This window comes from Octopus bimaculoides, chromosome 11 (genome assembly GCF_046866305.1).
Source record: "Octopus bimaculoides isolate indiv1 chromosome 11, ASM4686630v1, whole genome shotgun sequence".
In the NCBI taxonomy this organism is placed as follows: Eukaryota; Metazoa; Mollusca; class Cephalopoda; order Octopoda; family Octopodidae; genus Octopus; species Octopus bimaculoides.
Genome location: NC_142938.1, coordinates 45382306 through 45403021, shown reverse-complemented (window position 1 = coordinate 45403021; position 20716 = coordinate 45382306). Strand labels below are relative to the sequence as shown.

General features: G+C 36.2%; 1 protein-coding gene across 8 annotated transcripts in view; it reads left to right on the top strand.

Moving 5' to 3' along the window:
* The window catches only part of LOC128249080 (histone-lysine N-methyltransferase SETMAR-like), a 172703-nt gene that overhangs the window by 85019 nt on the left and 66968 nt on the right, over nt 1–20716 (top strand). For 6 of the 8 annotated variants that reach the window (XR_008265206.2, XR_016243660.1, XR_016243664.1 and 3 more), the window contains one exon: nt 6730–6828. The gene's annotated coding sequence lies outside the window, so the exon portion shown is untranslated. Of the gene's footprint in view, nt 1–6729; nt 6829–12832; nt 16095–20716 lie in introns of those variants that run through there. The other 2 variants (XR_016243658.1, XR_016243659.1) reach the window with 1 other exon arrangement.

Below are 20716 nucleotides of genomic sequence, written 5' to 3'. Positions count from 1 at the left end.
TGTAGGAGAGAGAATAGTGATGTTGTAGGAGAGAAGTGTGTTCGCATGGATGATGGTATGCTTGCATTAAATGAGGATGCAAAGAAAGAGGTCTGGAGATGCCACTACGATAGATTGCTTAATAAAGAGAATGAATCGGAGAAAGAGAGCCTGCCGTATGTCGACCCAATAGAGGGACCAGCTATCCGAGTTGATAGTACCAGGGTAGATAAAGCAATTAAGAGTATGAAGACCGGGAAAGCCCCCGGCCCATCAGGAATCACTGCAGAGATGCTCAAAATATCTGGCAGTGTTGGCTATAGCCTAGTCACCCGTATTACGAACCAGGTGATACACGAAGGAGTCATACCCAATGACTGGTGTAGCAGCATCATAGTCAACTGCTACAAAGGTAAAGGTGACGCTTTAGATACAAATAATTACAGAGGCATCAAGCTGTTAGATCAGGTTATGAAAGTTACAGAGAGGGTCATAGCCCAACTAATTAGGGAGCGAATCAATTTAGATGAGATGCAGTTTGGGTTCGTGCCAGGTAAAAGCACTACTGATGCCTTATTTCTAGTGAGACAGTTGCAGGAGAAATACCTAGCTAAGGATAAACCTCTGTACCTGGCTTTCGTTGACATGGAGAAAGCCTTTGACAGGGTCCCCCGATCCCTTATCTGGTGGTCAATGAGGAAACTTGGGATAGAAGAATGGTTAGTGAGAGCTGTGCGAGCCATGTACAGAGATGCTGCCAGTAAGGTGAGGGTTGGAAATGAGTACAGCAATGAATTCCGGGTAGAGGTAGGGGTCCACCAAGGTTCCGTCCTCAGCCCCCTCTTATTTATCATAGTCCTCCAGGCAATCACAGAGGAGTTCAAGACAGGTTGCCCCTGGGAGCTCCTCTATGCTGATGACGTTGCCCTAATTGCGGAGTCACTATCAGAACTAGAGGAGAAGTTTCAGGTGTGGAAGCAAGGTCTAGAATTGAAGGGCCTTAGAGTCAACCTAGCTAAAACCAAAATCCTAATAAGTAGGAAGGTAGATAAAACACAAACCCCTTCAGGTAGATGGCCCTGCTCAGTATGTAGAAAAGGAGTAGGTAGTAACTCTATAAGATGTACCCGGTGCAAGCTATGGACACATAAGAGGTGCAGCAACATCAAAGGCAGGTTAACTAGCAAGTTAGTTTTTGTTTGTGGCAGATGTTCAGGTGCAATAAAGACTGTAAACAAACAGGAAACAACTTCTATCTCATTCCAGGGTGAAAAACTAGAGGTAGTCGATAGCTTCCGCTATCTGGGCGACCAAGTTAGTAGTGGGGGTGGGTGCGCTGAAAGTGTAGCTGCTAGAATAAGAATAGCCTGGGCAAAGTTTAGAGAGCTCTTACCCCTGCTGGCGACAAAGGGACTCTCACTCAGGGTAAAAGGCAGACTGTATGACGCATGCGTACGAACAGCCATGCTACATGGCAGTGAAACATGGGCTGTAACTGCTGAGGACATACGTAAGCTCGCAAGGAATGAAGCCAGTATGCTCCGTTGGATGTGTAATGTCAATGTGAATACCCGTCAGAGTGTAAGTATCTTGAGAGAAAAGCTGAACATTAGAAGCATCAGTTGTGGTGTGCAAGAGAGACGATTGCGCTGGTATGGACATGTGGTGAGAATGGATGAGGATAGCTGCGTGAAAAAGTGCCACACCCTAACAGTTGAGGGAACCCGTGGAAGAGGTAGGCCCAGGAAGACCTGGGCTGAGGTGGTGAGGCAAGACCTTCGTACATTGGGCCTCACCGAGGCGATGACTACTGACCGAGACCTTTGGAAATGTGCTGTGCGTGAGAAGACCCGGCAAGCCAAGTAAGATCGTTGCCAGTGCCCCTGGACTGGTTCTTGTGCGGGTGGCACATGAGATGCACCATTTTGAGCGTGGCCGTTGCCAGTACCGCCTGACTGGCTCCCGTAGGATTTTCGAGCGAGATCGTTGCCAGTGCCCCTGGACTGGCTTGTGCGGGTGGCACATAAAAGACACCATTTCGAGCGTGGCCGTTTTCATGAGGGTGACACGTAAAAGCACCCACTACACTCTCTGAGTGGTTGGCGTTAGGAAGGGCATCCAGCTGTAGAAACTCTGCCAAATTAGACTGGAGCCTGGTGTTGCCATCCGGTTTCACCAGTCCTCAGTCAAATCGTCCAACCCATGCTAGCATGGAAAGCGGACGTTAAACGATGATGATGATGATGATGATGATACAGATGTTTCACTATAATGTAAAATGGCTAGCATCTGATTAAATGAGGCAATCATCATCATCAAACAGTACATTATAATGCTTCTAAAACATGAGCTAGTGAGGGAGTCTCTAGACAGATGCACTGCCTTGATATAATTAGCAGTTGAATCTCTATCGGTGTGCATTGTAGGTTTTTTTTCATGGATGAATGAAACACTGGTATTCTACTGAACCTTCTCATCCAACTTATGTCTTTGGTAAAATCTTACCAAAGTAGGCTCTATGTTAGAATAAGGATGCTCCATCTTGCTGGAAATAAAACTCCAAATCTTCAAAGTCCTCTTGAATGCTTGACTTGATAGATTGTCACAGATAGTTTATAGTTCAAGTAAATAGGACCAATCATTGTACTGTCAAAATAGAATGGTGCAGTTAAGCCTTTTGATGGTAAACCACACCATAATATAACTATCGATAAATTAACATGATGTCTCTCCATGATATACAAATTCTCAGGTTTCCAGTAGGTTCAATTGTGACAATTGAACCATTTAATTTAAATGTCTCATCACTCAAAACAATCTTTGTTGGAAAGAGTGTATCTTCTACACATCTTGTCAAGTACCGCTCACAAAACTCCGCTCTTTGATCTGGATCATCTCCATTGAGAGCATGAACTATTCCTGGAATGTAACTTTTCCAAAGGTAGCACATCAAAATTTGATGGATGCTTGATTTTGAAATTTATATCTCCCAACTTGTTTGCTGCACAGATATTCTTAAAAATCTAGCTATATGGTTCTAATATACTCTCTTGCTTTGTGGGGCTTGTCAATGTCCACTGTCTTCAGGAACAATTCTTGTGGACATTCTTAACAGTTGTATCTGCTTTGAACTTGTCTCTAGTTTGATTGATGGCAGGTCATATTCATGGAACTGTTTGAAACTCCCTCCTAAACAATCTTTGCACTTCAACTACATTTTCAAACTTCTAGTGGCACTTTGAGACAAATTTCCTTTATTTAAAAGCTTGGTCTGACATCCTTCATTATTTCTGACTGGGTTAAATCTAAAAAGAAATGTAAATAATGTGAGTTACCAAGTGTTAAAATGTATATACAAATCTGGGGGACAAAAATGTGTGCGTGTTTGTTTGTTTGTGTGTGTGTGTGTGTGTGTGTGTGTGTGTGTGCATACATGTATGTATACATATATATGTGTGTGTGTGTATGTATATATATATATATATATATATATATATATATATATATACTAACACATGACAAGCTCCTTTCAATTTCTATTTACTAAATCTACTTACAAGGTATTGGTTGATCCAGGGTTATCGTAGAAGAGACTTGCCCAAGGGGTCATACAATGAACCAGAACTCGAAACCATGTGAATGGGAAGTAAACTTCTCAACTACACACTGGTGCCTGTACTTATACAAAGCTACTTATACTTTGATAAAAGTTATCACTTCCACTTTGACAGAAATTTTCCCCAAAACTTCTAGACATATCAAAGTACAGTGGACAGTCATTTGAAATAGAATATACACAGATTATCACAGCATGGTATCTCAGATTATAAAACATTACATGAGAAAATACTGAATGTGATCATAAAACCATATTGAAGCTTGGCATATCTGATCTTTTGCATTGATGAAATACTTTCAAATATTTAGAAGTATCTGTGTACTGTGTAACTTTTCAGTGTAGAACTGTTCAACAAGAATGATGGCATGGTTTAAATAGGTATGTAGAATTCATTACCTTTTTTTAGTTGCCTGAAAGAAAGTTGAAATAAATAAATGAAGATTAAAAATAAAAATAAAAAATTGTAAACGTGGGAAAAAGATAATTCTGAGGAATGTCATTGTGAGTTTTATCTTATGGAAGATAAAATTCTGGGAAATTAAACCTAAAACTGACAATAGAATAATAAATTTCTTATCTATTTCATGCTGTTAATCACAGATCTGGGTTCTTTCATACTCATTTCCATTTTTATACCACAAGTGATTTCTATGATTAAATTTGAGTGAGAATTAAGACCAGCAAAATATAAATACAGTTACAAATAAAAAAATGCAAATTGTTTTCTCTTTGATTAATGGTTCATTTTTAATGACATGTCTCGTTTTTTTTTTTTTTAATGATCTGTTTACAAGTATATCTTAAGGATATATAATATCAGAATTTGAATTTATTAACCCATCTACTGCTATACCTATTTTAACACCTTCATTATTTAGATTGTGTTAATGAATCAAATATTTCATAATGTATAAGACATCTGCTAATCTTGTCTTGATATTGTTCAGTTCTTTACCCCATCTCTTCCTTTCTTCTTTTCTATTTTTTTCTTTATACGCGAAGACACAGATGACACACACACACACACACATATATATATATAGAAAGAGATATTAATATATATATATATATATATATATATATATATATATATAAATTAAGTACATGGAGTAAAACGCATATGTTGAATGAATTCTTTTATTTCCAACATATGTTTCGAAGATTACAAGTTATACCTTCCATAGGAATAGGTGTTGTTGATGAGGATGTAATCTTCTCTTCAGGGAAATACATAGGAACCAGCTTAACTGTAAGACATTTTAACTGAATATGATAACTGTAGTTAGTGAAGATTGCTACGTAACTTATTTGAAAAAACCGTTGGAGGTTGGAACGCTACTAGACAGTATGTTGGGCAAGAAGGGATATATATATATATATATATATATATATATATATATATATATATATATATATATATATATATATATATATATACATATATATATATTAATAAAATACAAATAGAGGTTATAATAGCCTCATGAAGGGATGGTATCATCCAAGAAAATACTGTTTCAATAGCTAATATTTTGTGGGGAGGTTAATATCCATAAAATAGTAGGTTTATAGACATGCACAAGAATAATAAAAAAAAACAGAGATACTGGAGTCAATAACAGTTTATTATCAGCAAAAAAATCGATTGTTATCCCTTACAGCTGTTTCAATTAAGCTTAGTGAAACTAAATAAGTATTAAAATCATATTTCTGAGCTTAATCTCTTGAGAGGGAGGAAGAATATACCCTTAGATATTCTATGTGTTAGTTATTTGAACTATCACAGCCATGAAGATTCAAATAACTAACACATAAAGGCATATTCTTCTTCCCTCTGAAGAGATTAAGTTCAGAAATATGATTTTAATACTTATTCAATTTCACTAAGCTTAATCAAAACATCTGTAAGGGATGATGGTCAATTTTTTGCTGGTAATAAACTCTTATTAACTTTAATATCTCCATTTTCTTATTATTCATATATATATATATATCTTAATATACATATTCTTTTACTTGTTTCAGTCATTTGACTGCGGCCATGGTGGGAAGACCCAGCATGCCAAGTGGGATCATAGTTGTGGCTAATGCCAATGTCACATAACTGGCCTGTTTAAAAGCACGTAAAAGCACTCGCTACATTCTTGAGTGGTTGGCATTAGGAAGGGGATCGAGCTGTAGAAACCTTGCCATATCAGATTGGATCCTGCTGCAGCTTTCCGGCTTGCCAGTTCTTAGTCAAACCATCCAACCCATGCCAGCATGGAAAGCAGACGTTAAACAATGACAATGATGATGAACTGTATCACTGTATTGACCAGACTATAGAATGTTGTTACATACCACTGGTCACAGTGCACTTCCTCACATAGTTTTAGCACTTGAATGAGAAAGCTGTGCTGCTGGCTAAGTGGGTAGGCCAATGTTCCCCCTGAATAGCATGTTAGTCCATCACAGGGTAACTCATTTATAGCTGAGTGGCCTGAAGCAATGTAAAATGAAGTGTTCTGCTCAAGTACACAACATACCGCTGGTCTAGAAATTGAAACCACAATATTGTAATTGTGAGTGTAACATCCTAACCACTAGGCCATGTGACTTCACATTAATATGTACATATACATGTCTTCAGGTGGAGAGATAGGTGTCTATCTCTCCACCCTGAAAATGGAGGCCAGATTTACCAAATGTTTATATGCTTCCACTACAGGTTGCATATCTTTGGCATTTTGTGAACTACATAAAAGCACCTGTGCTGGTGACACGTTAGAGGAACCCACTACACTCTTGGAGTGGTTGGCATTAGGAAGGGCATCCAGCAATAGAAACCAAGCCAAAATCAGACTGGCACCTGATACAGCTCTCTAGTCAAACCATCTAACCCATGCCAGCATGGAAAGTGGACGCTAAATGATGATGATGAAGATGATGACATCTACCAACAATATGATGTAATTCTGAGACTCCAGAAATAGCTGTTGGACCTGTAATATCGTACCTTCTCCCCTTAATTTCTTGTGTCCTTGTACTTTGTGTAAATCTGATCTGTTACTATATAATTAACTATATATTTATGCATGAATATTCATTGTCTGAATATTTTTCAGTCTTTGTTTTCTCTCTGTTTTCAGGTGAAGGAAATAGGAGTTGGTTAGAGAGGAGGAAGTGGCAGTACAAAAAGAAGTAGGTGGGTAAGAAAGGATGCACAGTGACAGAGATGGAGTTCAGAGGTGAGCAACGAACAAAAATGGTGGTGTGGCATTGATGTTAGATATGAGAGTATGTTGAGAATGATAGGATATGAGAGGGTGTTAAGGATGAGGTATGGCCATCATAAGATGTAACTCAGGGAAAAGGGGTGTTCAGTGGAAAATAAAATGGGATGATAGGAGAAATGTGGAATGGGTGACAAAAAAAAAAAATGGTTCCAAGGAGAGGGATAACTGCTAGCACATAAGGGAATGGTATACATGCAGTATTGCTCTCACACAATGACTGCTGAGTGAATAGTATCATAATTAGAAGAATGATGAAGGGATGGGTGTTATGGAGATGAGATTTAGAGGAGTCTTGACAGAGACAGACTGTGTGCATGAGACATAAATGATTGCATTTAGAATCTCATTTTTGTTGAGATGGACATGTCTTCTCAAGTACAGCAAATCAGTAATCATCTTGTCTCTTTGTCATGTATTCCATGAGGCTCAACATCCTATGGTCGGTTTTCACTATTTTGTCCATCTTCTTGGATTTTTCTCTTCCACAGGTTCCATCTACATTTAGTGATTATCACTTCTTTATGCACATGTACTCATCCTGGTCCATCACATGATCATACTGATGTAATCTCTCTAACACACTACATTTGATTTCACTTATGTCCACTTTCCTCTCAATATATCTGCACTTTAATATTGTGCATAATTTCTTTGTAGTCTTTGCATGTCCTCTGCATTCATAGTCCATGTCTCACTACCATGTAGCATTATTGTTGGTACACAAGCATCATACACTCTGCCTTTCATTTTGAGAGATCTTTTGTTGCCAACAGCGGTAATAGCTCTCTGAACTTTCTCAAGCTGGTTCATACCCTATTGTCAGCAACCCTGTACATAGCTTCAATGACTCTCATCAACCATTTGTCTACATTGTCACTGACTGTGTAACTGTTTTCAAATCATTTTTAAGTGCTGTCATGGGTGATGCAAACTTAGACAAATGCATGAATGATTAAAACAGGTGTGTCATACTTTCTACCTTACAATTATAACTACTCAAGTATGAAATAGTGTGTGTATGTGTGTGTAACATCTATTTTACAATTTGACAAACAGATAATATGATAAATGTGTAGAATTTTTGATACTTCTACTTTTTAATTATACCTACAATAGTTAGTTAATTGGTGCAGTTATTTATCTAGAACAAAACTTAGATAACGAAAATAGATAACTAAATGAGAAAATTACCACCATCTGCTCCACTTTAGGTTACAATGTTGTTTAATTGAGATAGTTACTGGTTTGTGTTTTATGACGTGAAATGGAGGTCATTACTGAATAAACGAAGGGCTTACCATATTTGCATTTGATATTATCTTTCCATACTAGTATTGATAACTGAATAAATGCTACCCACCTCCTATCTGTCTATTGCTATCATGCTCAACAGTTAAAAAAGAAAAATGAACAAAGCTGTCACAAAGCAAAGCAAAGTTGCAACAGCTTGTTACTTAGTCAATTGTGAATTTCTTTTAAACTCATTGACACAATGTTAAAACAAATTGCAGTAGACTGCAATTTATATATTCCTTTCAAATCACTGACACAGAAAATAGAAAATCTGTAAAAAATCAAAAAATGTAAGTTTGTAAATATAATTTATGAATAGGATGGTCATATGTACTTTATTGAAATCAATAGGCAATTGCTTTAGATGTGACAAACCTGATTTCTGATTGACACATCCAGACATACACAGAAATGCACTTAGATTAATAGATGGGTATTTTTTGAGTTTTTTAAAAACTTTTTCTTTCCTTGCATAAAACTTTATAATTGAAGCCACGAATAATTCAGCCAAAGCTGAATTATAAAGAGTGTGTGCAAGTATAAATAATATATATATATATGTTGTTGTTGTTGTTGGCACTCTGTCGCTTACGATGTTGAGGGTTCCAGTTGATCCGATCAACGGAACAGCCTGCTCGTGAAATTAACGTGCTAGTGGCTGAGCAATCCACAGACACGTGTACCCTTAATGTAGTTCTCGGAGATATTCAGCGTGACACAGTGTGACAAGGCTGACCCTTTGAATTACAGGCACAACAGAAACAGGAAGTAAGAGTGAGAGAAAGTTGTGGTGAAAGAGTACAGCAAGGTTCGCCACCATCCCCTTAATGTAGTTCTTGGGGATATTCAGCGTGACACAGTGTGACAAGGCTGACCCTTTGAATTACAGGCACAACAGAAACAGGAAGTAAGAGTGAGAGAAAGTTGTGGTGAAAGAGTACAGCAGGGTTCGCCACCATCCCCTGCCGGAGCCACGTAGAGCTTTAGGTGTTTTCGCTCAATAAACACTCACAACGCCCGGTCTGGGAATCGAAACTGCGATCCTATGACCGCGAGTCCGCTGCCTTAACCACTGGGCCATTGCGCCTCCACATATATATATATCATCATCATCATCATCGTTTATTATCCACTTTCTATTTTGGCATGGGTTGGACAGTTTGACTGGGGACTGGCAAGCCAGATGGCTGCACCAGGCTCCAATCTGATCTGGCAGAGTTTCTACAGTTGGATGCCCTTCCTAACGCCAACCACTCTGAGAGTGTAGTGGGTGCTTTTACGTGCCACCAGCATGAGGGCCAATAAGGCAGTACTGGCAACGACCTCGCGTGAATGTTGTTTTTCACTTGCCAGTAAGGCAACACTGGTAACAATCACACTCGAATGGTGCATTTTACATGCTGACTGAGAGCCAGTCAGCAGCCCTGGCAATGATCACACTCAGAGAATTGTTTTCTGTGAAGTATACATGCTGGTCATTTTCAAGATGTACAGATAGACTTTAAGAAGGTATTCCTACATGTAAACAGGGTGTGACCTTTTGTGTTGACAGTACAGTTGTCTAAAAGCAGAACAGTTCTTCATGCACTTGTCAATTGGCTGAAGTGACATGAAGGGCATCGCCATTCATGGTATATTCATGAATAAGTCATTAACCGAAATAAGTGGATTTATTGTTTCGGAAAATATTATTTACTTGTTTAAGGGGTTGTACTGGATAAATTGTGAAAATAACTCTAACAGTTTGAATACTAAGAAATAAGCATACTCATTTTGATTTATACCACATAATATAGGAAAATGAATGGTTTATTTCGCTTGGCTGTTAAAATATTTGATATCGTCTTACAGCTGTTTCTGGGATAGGGATATTAAAGATGTCTCTTAACCTTCTCACATCGTTGATGATGAAGGGATATCCATAATAGCCTCGAAAGAGCTGTAAGACTATATATATATATATATATATATATATATATATATATATATATATATAGTGTGTGTGTGTGTGTGTGTGTGTGTGTGTGTGTGTGTGTGTGTGTGTGTGTGTATTAGACAAGATGAGATAACAAGTCCAAGGCTGTGAGGTGTTTTCAGGACATTTATAAGGAAAAAGATGTTGGTGGTCGGCAGTCAGGCTAAGAAAGAAAGATCATGGTTGGCTGAATACTGGTCATGTGGAAGGAGGAGAGAGGGTAGGGGGCAGCGGGGTTGAAGGATTAGGGGAAGAACAGGAAAGAGAGAAAAAATCAAAGAGACAAAGGGAAAGGTACAGGGGAGATACATGAGGAGGAAAAGTAAGAGTTACAGAAAGAGAGAGCCAAGAAATGTGAACGAGGGAGAGTGAGAAAAAAAAAAGAGGAAGAAATTATGAGGGGGACTAAAAGATAGAGTAAAAGAAGCGTACACAATTCAGATACATACTAACTTATAAGGTGAGCAAAAGTGTACGTATGCTGCTATATGTATATATAAATATTAAAAAATGGAACAAAAATACAATAGAGGACAATAAAACATTCGGACAGATAGACGATACAAAGGCGGACAGGAAAAACAACATTATATATATTATAAAAATGTACACACATATATATATATATATATATATATATATATATACACATATATATATATGATATATATATATATATATATATATATATATATATATAATATTTATATATATAATATATTATAACAAATGAAAGATAGAAGATGGAATATACGAGAATTTATTATTAATTATAATTGTTTCGACACATCTAGTATCAACTCATCTTGGGTGGGACTCTCAACAACTGGTCAGGAGCATCCGGTGGTGCAGATGTATCTCGTCAGGTGATAAATAAATAAATACAACTTGTTAAAATGACTGTTCTGCAATGTAACTCTCCATTTTGTAGAGAGAAAAACAGCCAGATGGAGGAAATATCTTCATTTATACAGAAAATCAAAAATAAAATCGCAGATGACAAAAAGAGAAACGAACACACAATTCTACCTCTTCCACAGGTTCTCTCCATTGTTAGGGTCTGACACTTTTTCACACAGCTGTCCTCATGCATATACAACACATGACCATACCAGCGCAGTCGTCTCTCTTCAAACATGACTGCTAAAGTCCCAAGCCATGATGGTAATGTCACTGTCTTTTGTTGTCGAGGTAGTCTGCAGAAGGGATTCACAGAAACAGTTCCTTTGAATATCTGCCAGTCCAAAATGTGGAGCATATGCAGAGATGTCACTGTAACATTAAACAAGACTATTCTTAGTTTAATAATCCTATCGCATACCCTGACTACCTCAGTTACCTAATCCACCCATTTCTCCACCAGAATACCCACACTACTTAATCAATCACTGCTGCCCGCCCAGAGAAATTTGTATCTATGTTCCTTGCCCATAAGTAGCCTAGCTGAGGCTCCCTTCCATCGTACTTCCTGCACACAGCACACATCCTCATGCTTCCATTCAAGCATTTCTACAATCTTGCCAGACCTACCTTTCATTGTATCAGTGTTGATTGTGGCAGCATTAACCTTGTGGACCTGGGAAGCCTGGAAGTGTAGCTGGCAGGATATTTTCAGCATCTGGAAAAAAGATCTTTGTGTTGCTTGCCTGGTCTCAGTGAGACCTTGTGCATAGTATAAGCAGGTATTGGTTGCAGCATGAATTACAATTTTCATGTTTTGCAAAGCCCTTGTGGGTAAACTAACAGAGGGGAAGGTGGGGTGAATAGATAAGGTTCAAGAAGGGAAGGGAGAATTAGAAAAAAAATGTTATTATTGTTAAGCCAACAAGTAGATTTCAGTAATGCAAAAGGAGCCAAGTACACTGTAATCATACATACTTAGATTATCATCCTCATCATAGTGTAAATATATATACATATACACACAAACACACACACACATGATCATATAAAGCACAGACATGAACAAACATATATCATATGCAGTCACATATACATGTAAATACATGCATGTTGACCCACAGAACACTTATGTGTACTCATATACCCATTTGCTTATACAACACTTCAGAGATTTTTATATTGAATATCTATCTATCTATCTATTCATGCATACACACATATATACATACATACATTATGAATATGTGCAGATACATGAGCTCATAATTCTCTTATGCTCATACACAAGCAGACATAAACAAACATACAGACGCATGTTTGCATGCACTTGAACCTCAAATAGATATATATCACCATCATCATCATTTAACATCCATGTTTCATACTGGCAGGGACTGAATGATCTGATTGGATCTATTGACTCTAAGGACAGCTTTATGTTCCAATGCCTGCTTTAGAATGGTTTTTATGGCTGGATATCCTTCTAAATGCCAACGAGAGAGAGAGAGAGAGAGAGAGAGAGAGAGAGAGAGAGAGAGAGAGAGAGAGAGAGAGAGAAAGAGAGAGAGAGAGAGAGAGAGAGAGAGAGAGATATGGTAACTACATGTTTGCAGGTGAAAGAGCAAGGGAACAAATGGTGGATAATCTACATGTTATGAAGTTGGTAGAGCCTATCTCTACTCATGATAGACTTACAGGAGGAGGTGAACTCAGTACAAGAAGAAAGTAAAAGTTTTAAATATTACACTATTAATGCAACTTACAGTTGCTTATTCTTCTTCATAGGTTGTTTATAGAAGACCAGCAGTTATCCATGCATACCAGCCTCCCCTCACCACACCATAGATGTTATCCAAGGAAAAAGCAAAGGCCGACACAGCTTGGTACCAGTGACATTGCAACTCATTTCTACAGATGAATGAACTGGAGCAACAGGAAATAAAGTGTCTTGCACAAGAACACAATATAGAGCCCGGTCAAGGAATTGAATTCACTACCTCATGATTGTGAGCTTGACAGTCTAACCACTGAGTCATGTGCCTTCATTGTTTTTAAATAAACTTAACCATATTTAACTTGGTCATAAATTGGGTTAGCTAGACAGCATAAAAATGGCTGAGAGAAAGTAAATGTTGACCTTAAGGATATCATTCACCCACTGTTGTAGGCAAATGATATATGCATGTGTGTGTGTGCACACGCACACTCACACTCACACACAAGTCATATCCCTATGTTCAATAATTAGATATTTTATATCACTGAAATTAGACAAAGTGGTTTTGATTGATGCAGTTAAACAACATACTAAGTAGTTGTTATTCAATGTAGTTTCATTCATAAACCAAATCACCTCAGCTACTAATCCATGACACATATTAAACTAGTATTCTTTGTGTCTTTATAGTGTTTGCATACTGACAATGAAAAGTATTTTAAAAAATGAATATTAAAACAGCAAGGATAACTAATGTTTCTAATTTAGTACAAGGACAGTAGTTTGTCAGAAAGGGGATTGATTACATCAGCCCTTGTATTTCACTGGTGTATTATTTTTGCTTACTATCCAGTCTTTCTCTTTGTGATATTCTAAACAATTATAGCAAGCAGTAAATGTCTTTTACCAGGGTTTGGCTGAATAAATCAACCCCAGTACTTATATTTTCTTTTCTAAGCTTTGTATATATCTGATTCTTTTTGCCAAACTGCTAAGTTACAAGGACATAAACAAATCAACATTTGTTGTCAAGTGGTGGTGGGGGACAAACACAAGCATGCCCATATATATATATAGGAGAAAATTATGATATTTATATTATTAGTTCCTACATGTTTCACCATTGTGGTTGTTTATTGTCATTTTTCCAACATTTGCTCTGTCTATGATAACTAGTAATACTACTAAATATAGTAGTTGCTCAATCACTATACTGAATGCAGGCTGGATGATGATAATCTATGTGGAGCTCTAAAGTTAATAGTAGCAGTTGTACCACTATTTGTATACATAAAATACAACAAATACACACACACTCACAATAGGCTTCTTTCAGTTTCTGTAATCAAAACCATTGACAAGGCTTTGGTTCACCCCAAGGTTATAATAGAAGACACTTGCCCAAGGTGCCATGCAGCAGACTTGAATCTTGGATCATGTAGCTGGGAAGTAAACTTCTTACCACACAGAATTATTTTTCATTTCTTTAATCACAATGTTATTATTGTTCAACCTTCTATGATTATTTAACAACAGTATATGTTATTTGGTGATATTTACCGAATGAGTTTATGAACGAATCACACCCTCACCATACTTTGATAAAAACTAAACAATAATTTCTTGTTTCATCATGGTTCAGCTGTTGACTTGTTTTTATATCTCAGTGTATAAGTAATTTTGACACTTTATAAATATTATTGATGATTCAGTATTCAAGGACATAAAAACCAACAAAAAGGTATAGAATGACATCCTAATTACATATGCAAATAACTCATTAGTAAACAAAGCAACAAGTAATGTATGTTAGCTGATAATATTGGAATACACACACATACATACAAATGTTAATAAACATATGTAAAACATGTGATATCTATAAAAATAAGACATCATGACAATACAATATTAAAATACAAAATAAGACAGCAAGCTGGCAGAATCATTAGCAGGCTAGGCAAAATGCTTAGCAACATTTTCTCCATCTTTATGTTCTTAGTTCAAATCCTGCTAAGGTCAACTTTTAACATCCACTTTTCCATGCCTCTACAGATTAGATGGAACTTGTTGAGGTAGATTTTCTATAGCAGGATGCCCTTCCTTGTTGCCAAGCAAGGTAATATTCCCCTAAAGCTAAATTTGTGTTTATAGGAGATTGAAGAGATACTGCTTGTATGACAGTGATACCTGGATACAACTATTAGGTGCATGGCTCAGTGGTTAGAGCATCGAGCTCACAATCATGAGGTGATGAGTTTGATTCCGAGGCCGAGCTGTGTGTTGTGTTCTTGAGCAAGACACTTTATTTCACATTACTCCAGTTCACCCAGCTGTAGAAATGAGTTGCAACGTCACTGGAGCCAAGCTGTATCAGCCTTTGCCTTTTCCTTGGATAACATCAGTGGCTGGAGAGGAGAGGCTGGTATGCATGGGCAACTGCTGGTCTTCCATAAACAACTTTGCCCAGACTTGTGCCTTGGAGGGGAACTTTCTAGGTGCAATCTCATGATTGAAGGGGTTCTTTACTCTTTACTGTATCAAGATAAAGAGGCACAAACAACCCCCTATATATGAGAATATACTGAGCTATGCGCCTTCACATATGTCTTATGAGAGGTCCTATTTTAAGGATACATCTATTTCCTTATGATAAGTATATCATTGAAATGTTGAGTCTGTGTGTTGTATTTTCATATTTTTAATAATATTCATGGATGTTATTTTAAAAGAAATTATCTGATTATATATCAAATCTAAACTGAATTTGTGGATTAATGTTGCTTCAGATATCTCAGTTTCAAGTTGAAGAAAGGAGATTAGGAGAGAGAGAGAGAGAGAGAGAGAGAGAGAGAGAGAGAGAGAGAGAGAGAGAGCAAGAGAGAGAATAAGTGAAAGAATTAGCTTTTAGTTTACTGTATATATTTTAATAAGACATGCCTAAGGTAAACTATCTTTCTGTTACAAATATACATTTCTCTTATATATCTTACACACACACACACACACGCACATACATACACACACACACATGCCAGACTTCCTCCCTATTTCTCTTCTCTCTTCATAGTTCTTTCTTGCCACCTCTCTATATTACAATTTTCTCTCTTTTCTCACTTTTACCTTCATTCTTTATACCTAAAGAAATATATTTGATATTGAAAAAATTTTTTTTGTTTCATTTTTAAGCTATTTTGTTTTAATATGATAAATACTCAAAATGTTTTGACATAAAAAAAAAGTTATATTAGTTTTTGTATAATCAATGTTTTTCTTTCTTTTCTTTTACAACTCATTTGTGGGAGGAGTAAAGCAGTTGTGAAACATAAATTAATTAAAATTAGAATTAAAACCCAAATTGTATAGGGGAGTGAACTGGAAAAAAAAAGTGATTACACATGTCATATACAACAAGGATATCTCTCAATCTTTCTAGTGAATATTGCAAAATCTGTACAACAGCTTTCAACTTAAATCCTATTAAAATCATGCATTTCAGTAATGGATGCCAACAAAACTTTCTGGGAAGAGGGAGGGGGACAAAGTAAGAATGGCAGTAAGTGAATCAAATAAAATGCTGTGTTGGTAGAATGAATTACAGATAGAGGTATAGTGAGAGAATAAGATCCAGTCTGGATGTAAAGGGAGAAAAGCAGAGAGATTTGAAGATGTAATGTATGTTAAAAGAGTTAGAGAACTAAATGCAACAAATAATTTTGCTTGTGAATTATATGTACTGTGTAGATGTTACAGAAGATGTCATACACGAGACACCACCACCACCACCACCACTTGTCTTTTATCTTTTACTTGTTTCAGTCATTAGATTGCAGCCATATTGTTTTCTCTTTTGCTGAACTGCTAAGTTACAGGGATGTAAACACACCAGTACCGGTTGTCAAGCAGTGGTAGTGGGGAATACAGACACAAAGACACACATATAAATACATTTGTGCAACAGGCTTCTTTTAGTTTCTGTCAACCAAATCCACTCACAATGCTTTGGTTGGCCAGATCTATAGTAGAAGACACTTGCTTAAAGTGTCATGCATTGGGACTGAACCCCAAACCATATAGTTAGAAAGCAAGCTTCTTATCACACAACCAAGTCTATTTTCCAAGCTGGCATGGATTGGACAAGTTACTATGATCCAAGGTCAGTTCTTATTTAGAATTACTGTCTTCCTATGAGAGAGAGAGAGAGGGAGAGAGAGAGAGAGAGAGAGAGAGAGAGAGAAAAAAAAAAAGAGGAGAGAGAGAGAGAGAGAGAGAGAGAGAGAGAGAGAGAGAGAGAGAGAGAGAGAGAGACTGATGGTAGCTACATGTTTGCAGGTGAAAGAGCAAGGGAACAAATGGTGGATAATCTACATGCAATGAAGTTGGTAGAGCCTATCTCTACTCATGATAGACTTACAGGAGGAGGTGAACTCAGTACTAGAAGAAAGTAAAAATTTTAAATATTACACTATTAATGCAACTTACAGTTGCTTATTCTCCTTCATAGTGCCTGCATGTGATTTGAAGTACTGTTTTATTCTTGGTTATGAATACATCACAATGCAAGCTATGAACCATTCACAAGATAATACACACAATTGTGAATGTTTTCACTCCATTCATTAATCAGTGGTTCTCAACCAGGGTTCATATGGCTCTTGGGGGTCCATGTAAGATATTTTGTTAAAATTTATGTGCAATAAATTGGTTATACTTCTACAATACACAAAATATGCAATTCTTTATAATATTTAATTATAAAAATATAATAGGATTTTTAAATATCAAATGGCTATGATAGTCCATCCAAGTAAAATTGGAATCAAAGGGGTCCATGGGCTAAAACTAATTGAGAACCTCTGATTTACAGTTTGAAACTGTTAATTAATGTCAGTGTTGTTGTTGTTTAGCCCTAGATCATCTCTGATCCGTGGAGGCGCAATGGTCCAGTGGTTAGGACAGCGGACTCGCGGTCATAGGATCGCGGTTTCGATTCCCAGACCAGGCGTTGTGAGTGTTTATTGAGCGGAAACACTTAAAGCTCCACAAGGCTCCGGCAGGGGATGGTCGTGAACCCTGCTGTACTCTTCCACCACAACTTTCTCTCACTCTTACTTCCTGTTTCTGTTGTGCGTGTGATTCAAATGGTCAGACTTGTCACACTGTGTCACGCTGAATATCCCCGAGAACTACATTAAGGGTACACGTGTCTGTGGATTGCTCAGCCACTTGCACGTTAATTTCACGAGCAGGCTGTTCCGTTGATCGGATCGACTGGAACCCTCGACATCGTAAGCGACAGAGTGCCAACAATCTCTGATCCATTGGACTTATGATCTAAGGCATTGTAGCTATGATTATGTTCCCAAAAGGGTGTGATTTGAGAGATATTTGGAGGTTATTTTAGCAGGTTGATCAAATATGTAGCTCCTTTGTTAATTTTACTAGGTAGGAAGAGTAGATTTCTAATATAATTTTTAATTTTAAGAATAAACTTGCTAGTTTTCTTTATTTTGTGAGGTTGGGGTGACGTTAAAATATTTAACTAAAGTCTATTTTATTGAAAAAATAGAATTATATTCTGTTACCTAAAAATGCAAATATACATTTGACACAATATTAACAACAATGTTCACAAATAAAAATAAATTTATGGAATTAAACTGTGTTTGTTGCTATGTACTTATGTATATGAACATATTCCTATGTCATTGATTTTTTTCATAAATCATAGTTCAACCAGTATATAATATGTTGAATAGAGTTGGGTTGTGAACTTAATATCTAAATAACAAAAGAAAAACAGAAAAAAAATCCTTTTCTTTATTTTGTATAGTAATCATTGGTAAAAAATAAATAAACAAACAAATAAAATAAAAAAAAATTGATTTCCTTAGCTCCAGTAGTTTCTGAGATATTGGAGCAGACACTCAAATAATCAATGAAGCAAACACATGTGATAAAACAGTGGTACCTAATTTTTGCATTGAGAAATATGGCCTGCAGGATGTGGAACAACGGGTGCCACTATGACAGATTTGGTAGTTCGTTTGTTTGAAATTAATGTAATTGAAGCATCATTGATTCAGTGCATCTTTTATCTATGATTAGTTCAAGTTTTGTAAAGTCCTGACCATTAACACTAGATTTTAGCTATATTATCGAAATGTATTATCTAAACATTAGGATTTGGTTTATATTTATATACCAAAATCGATTTTATTAGAAAAGTAATCTTTTTCTTCATTGTCTTTATATCAACTTTTCTCTATCTGAAATAGAAGGTTTTTTTTCTTAACCTTTATTTTGGTCAGAGTAACTGTTTTTACTTTTGAAAGTTCTTCCTATTACTAATCTGCAGGTTCCATTCCAACTTGCTATAAAGTAGAAGTGGAGACTATTTTGGGACACCAACTCCTTATCTTCACCATTTTATATTCAAAAGCATTGAACCATCTATTTTATTGATCACTTCTGAAGATGAAAGGAATTTGAACAAATGGGGTTACAGTCTATTACATAATTATAAATATATATTTGATTCAATATTAATATACTAGAGTGTTACCTCTTATATGGCAGATAATTTTGGAAGTATACTTTTTCCACCATGTGTAATATCAGGAAATATGACAAACATACAGTAATTATAATTTGACTTCTAACAAATATCTTGGTACTTATACAAAATGATGAAATGAATACTAATTTCCAAGAGAAAACTATTTATTTTAAAATCAGTATTTTTGTACATTGTATGTATATATTTGTGTAGTATTGTGAGCATGTATGTGTGTAAGTATGTATGCATGCATACATGTATATTTGTGATTATGTATGTGTGTGTATTTGTGTATGCAAGTACATGTTTATATATTTGGATGTGTCTACCTTCACACACAGACACACTTTTGAGTGTGTCCATATTTGTTCTTACTTTAATACAAATGTATTTTTCTCTTTACATTTGGTACAAACATAAACATAAACATAGAAATGAATATAAACATTGTTTCATACTTAAAACTGTTTTACTTTTCGATTGATGAGTCACATCCTTATTACAGTTTTCATTGGTTTTCAACTATCTTTTCAAATATGATATGCTTTAATTTCTTTCATAATACATTATAATTGACTGCCTCCCTTCCTCCACCTATCACCTTTTCCATTAGTCTTTTTCTCTCCTTTACCTATCAATTTCTCCCCTACACTCTCTCTTCTGTACCCACCACCTTCTCCCTTACTCACTTTCTTTTCCCTCTCCCTTTTACTCCCTCTACATAACTTTTATTTCTTTTATAGCTTCTATATTTTATTTCTACTTTATCTCTTATGCTCTATTATACTGTTCTGTACTGTTGCGCTTTTCTTCTCTCTAACCACTTTGTCTTTTTTATTCCCTCTCTTCCTTCTCCCTCAGAGTGTGCTAGTGTAACATTCTTTATTCATTGCCTGTCACCAAGCCAAGTATGTGCACTCATCCTGCATCTCTTATATTACATGCTTCTGTTAACATCTATGCAATTTAATCAGTGCTCCTACTCCTGCATTCAAGCATTGTAATGCATATTCCTGTACACACTTCATATTTACACTACCTTCACTTCTCCCATTTTCATTCAATTCACCCTTACCAGTCATTTCACTGGTTGGGAAGTCCTGTAGCAGGACCATATTTTTTATCAGTAGATTGGTGACTAGTGAAAACAACAGAACCAACTGATGCTTAATTTATCAGATCCCAATTGCAAAAAAACAACATAGGATTATCCCGAACAATTTTGTCTTTGGTGCATTTTTTTTTGACAGACCTTATATATATATATATATATATATATATATATATATATATATATATATATATATATATATATATATATATATATATATATATATATATGTATATATATATATATATATATATATACACATACAGATGATGTGCCTGTAAC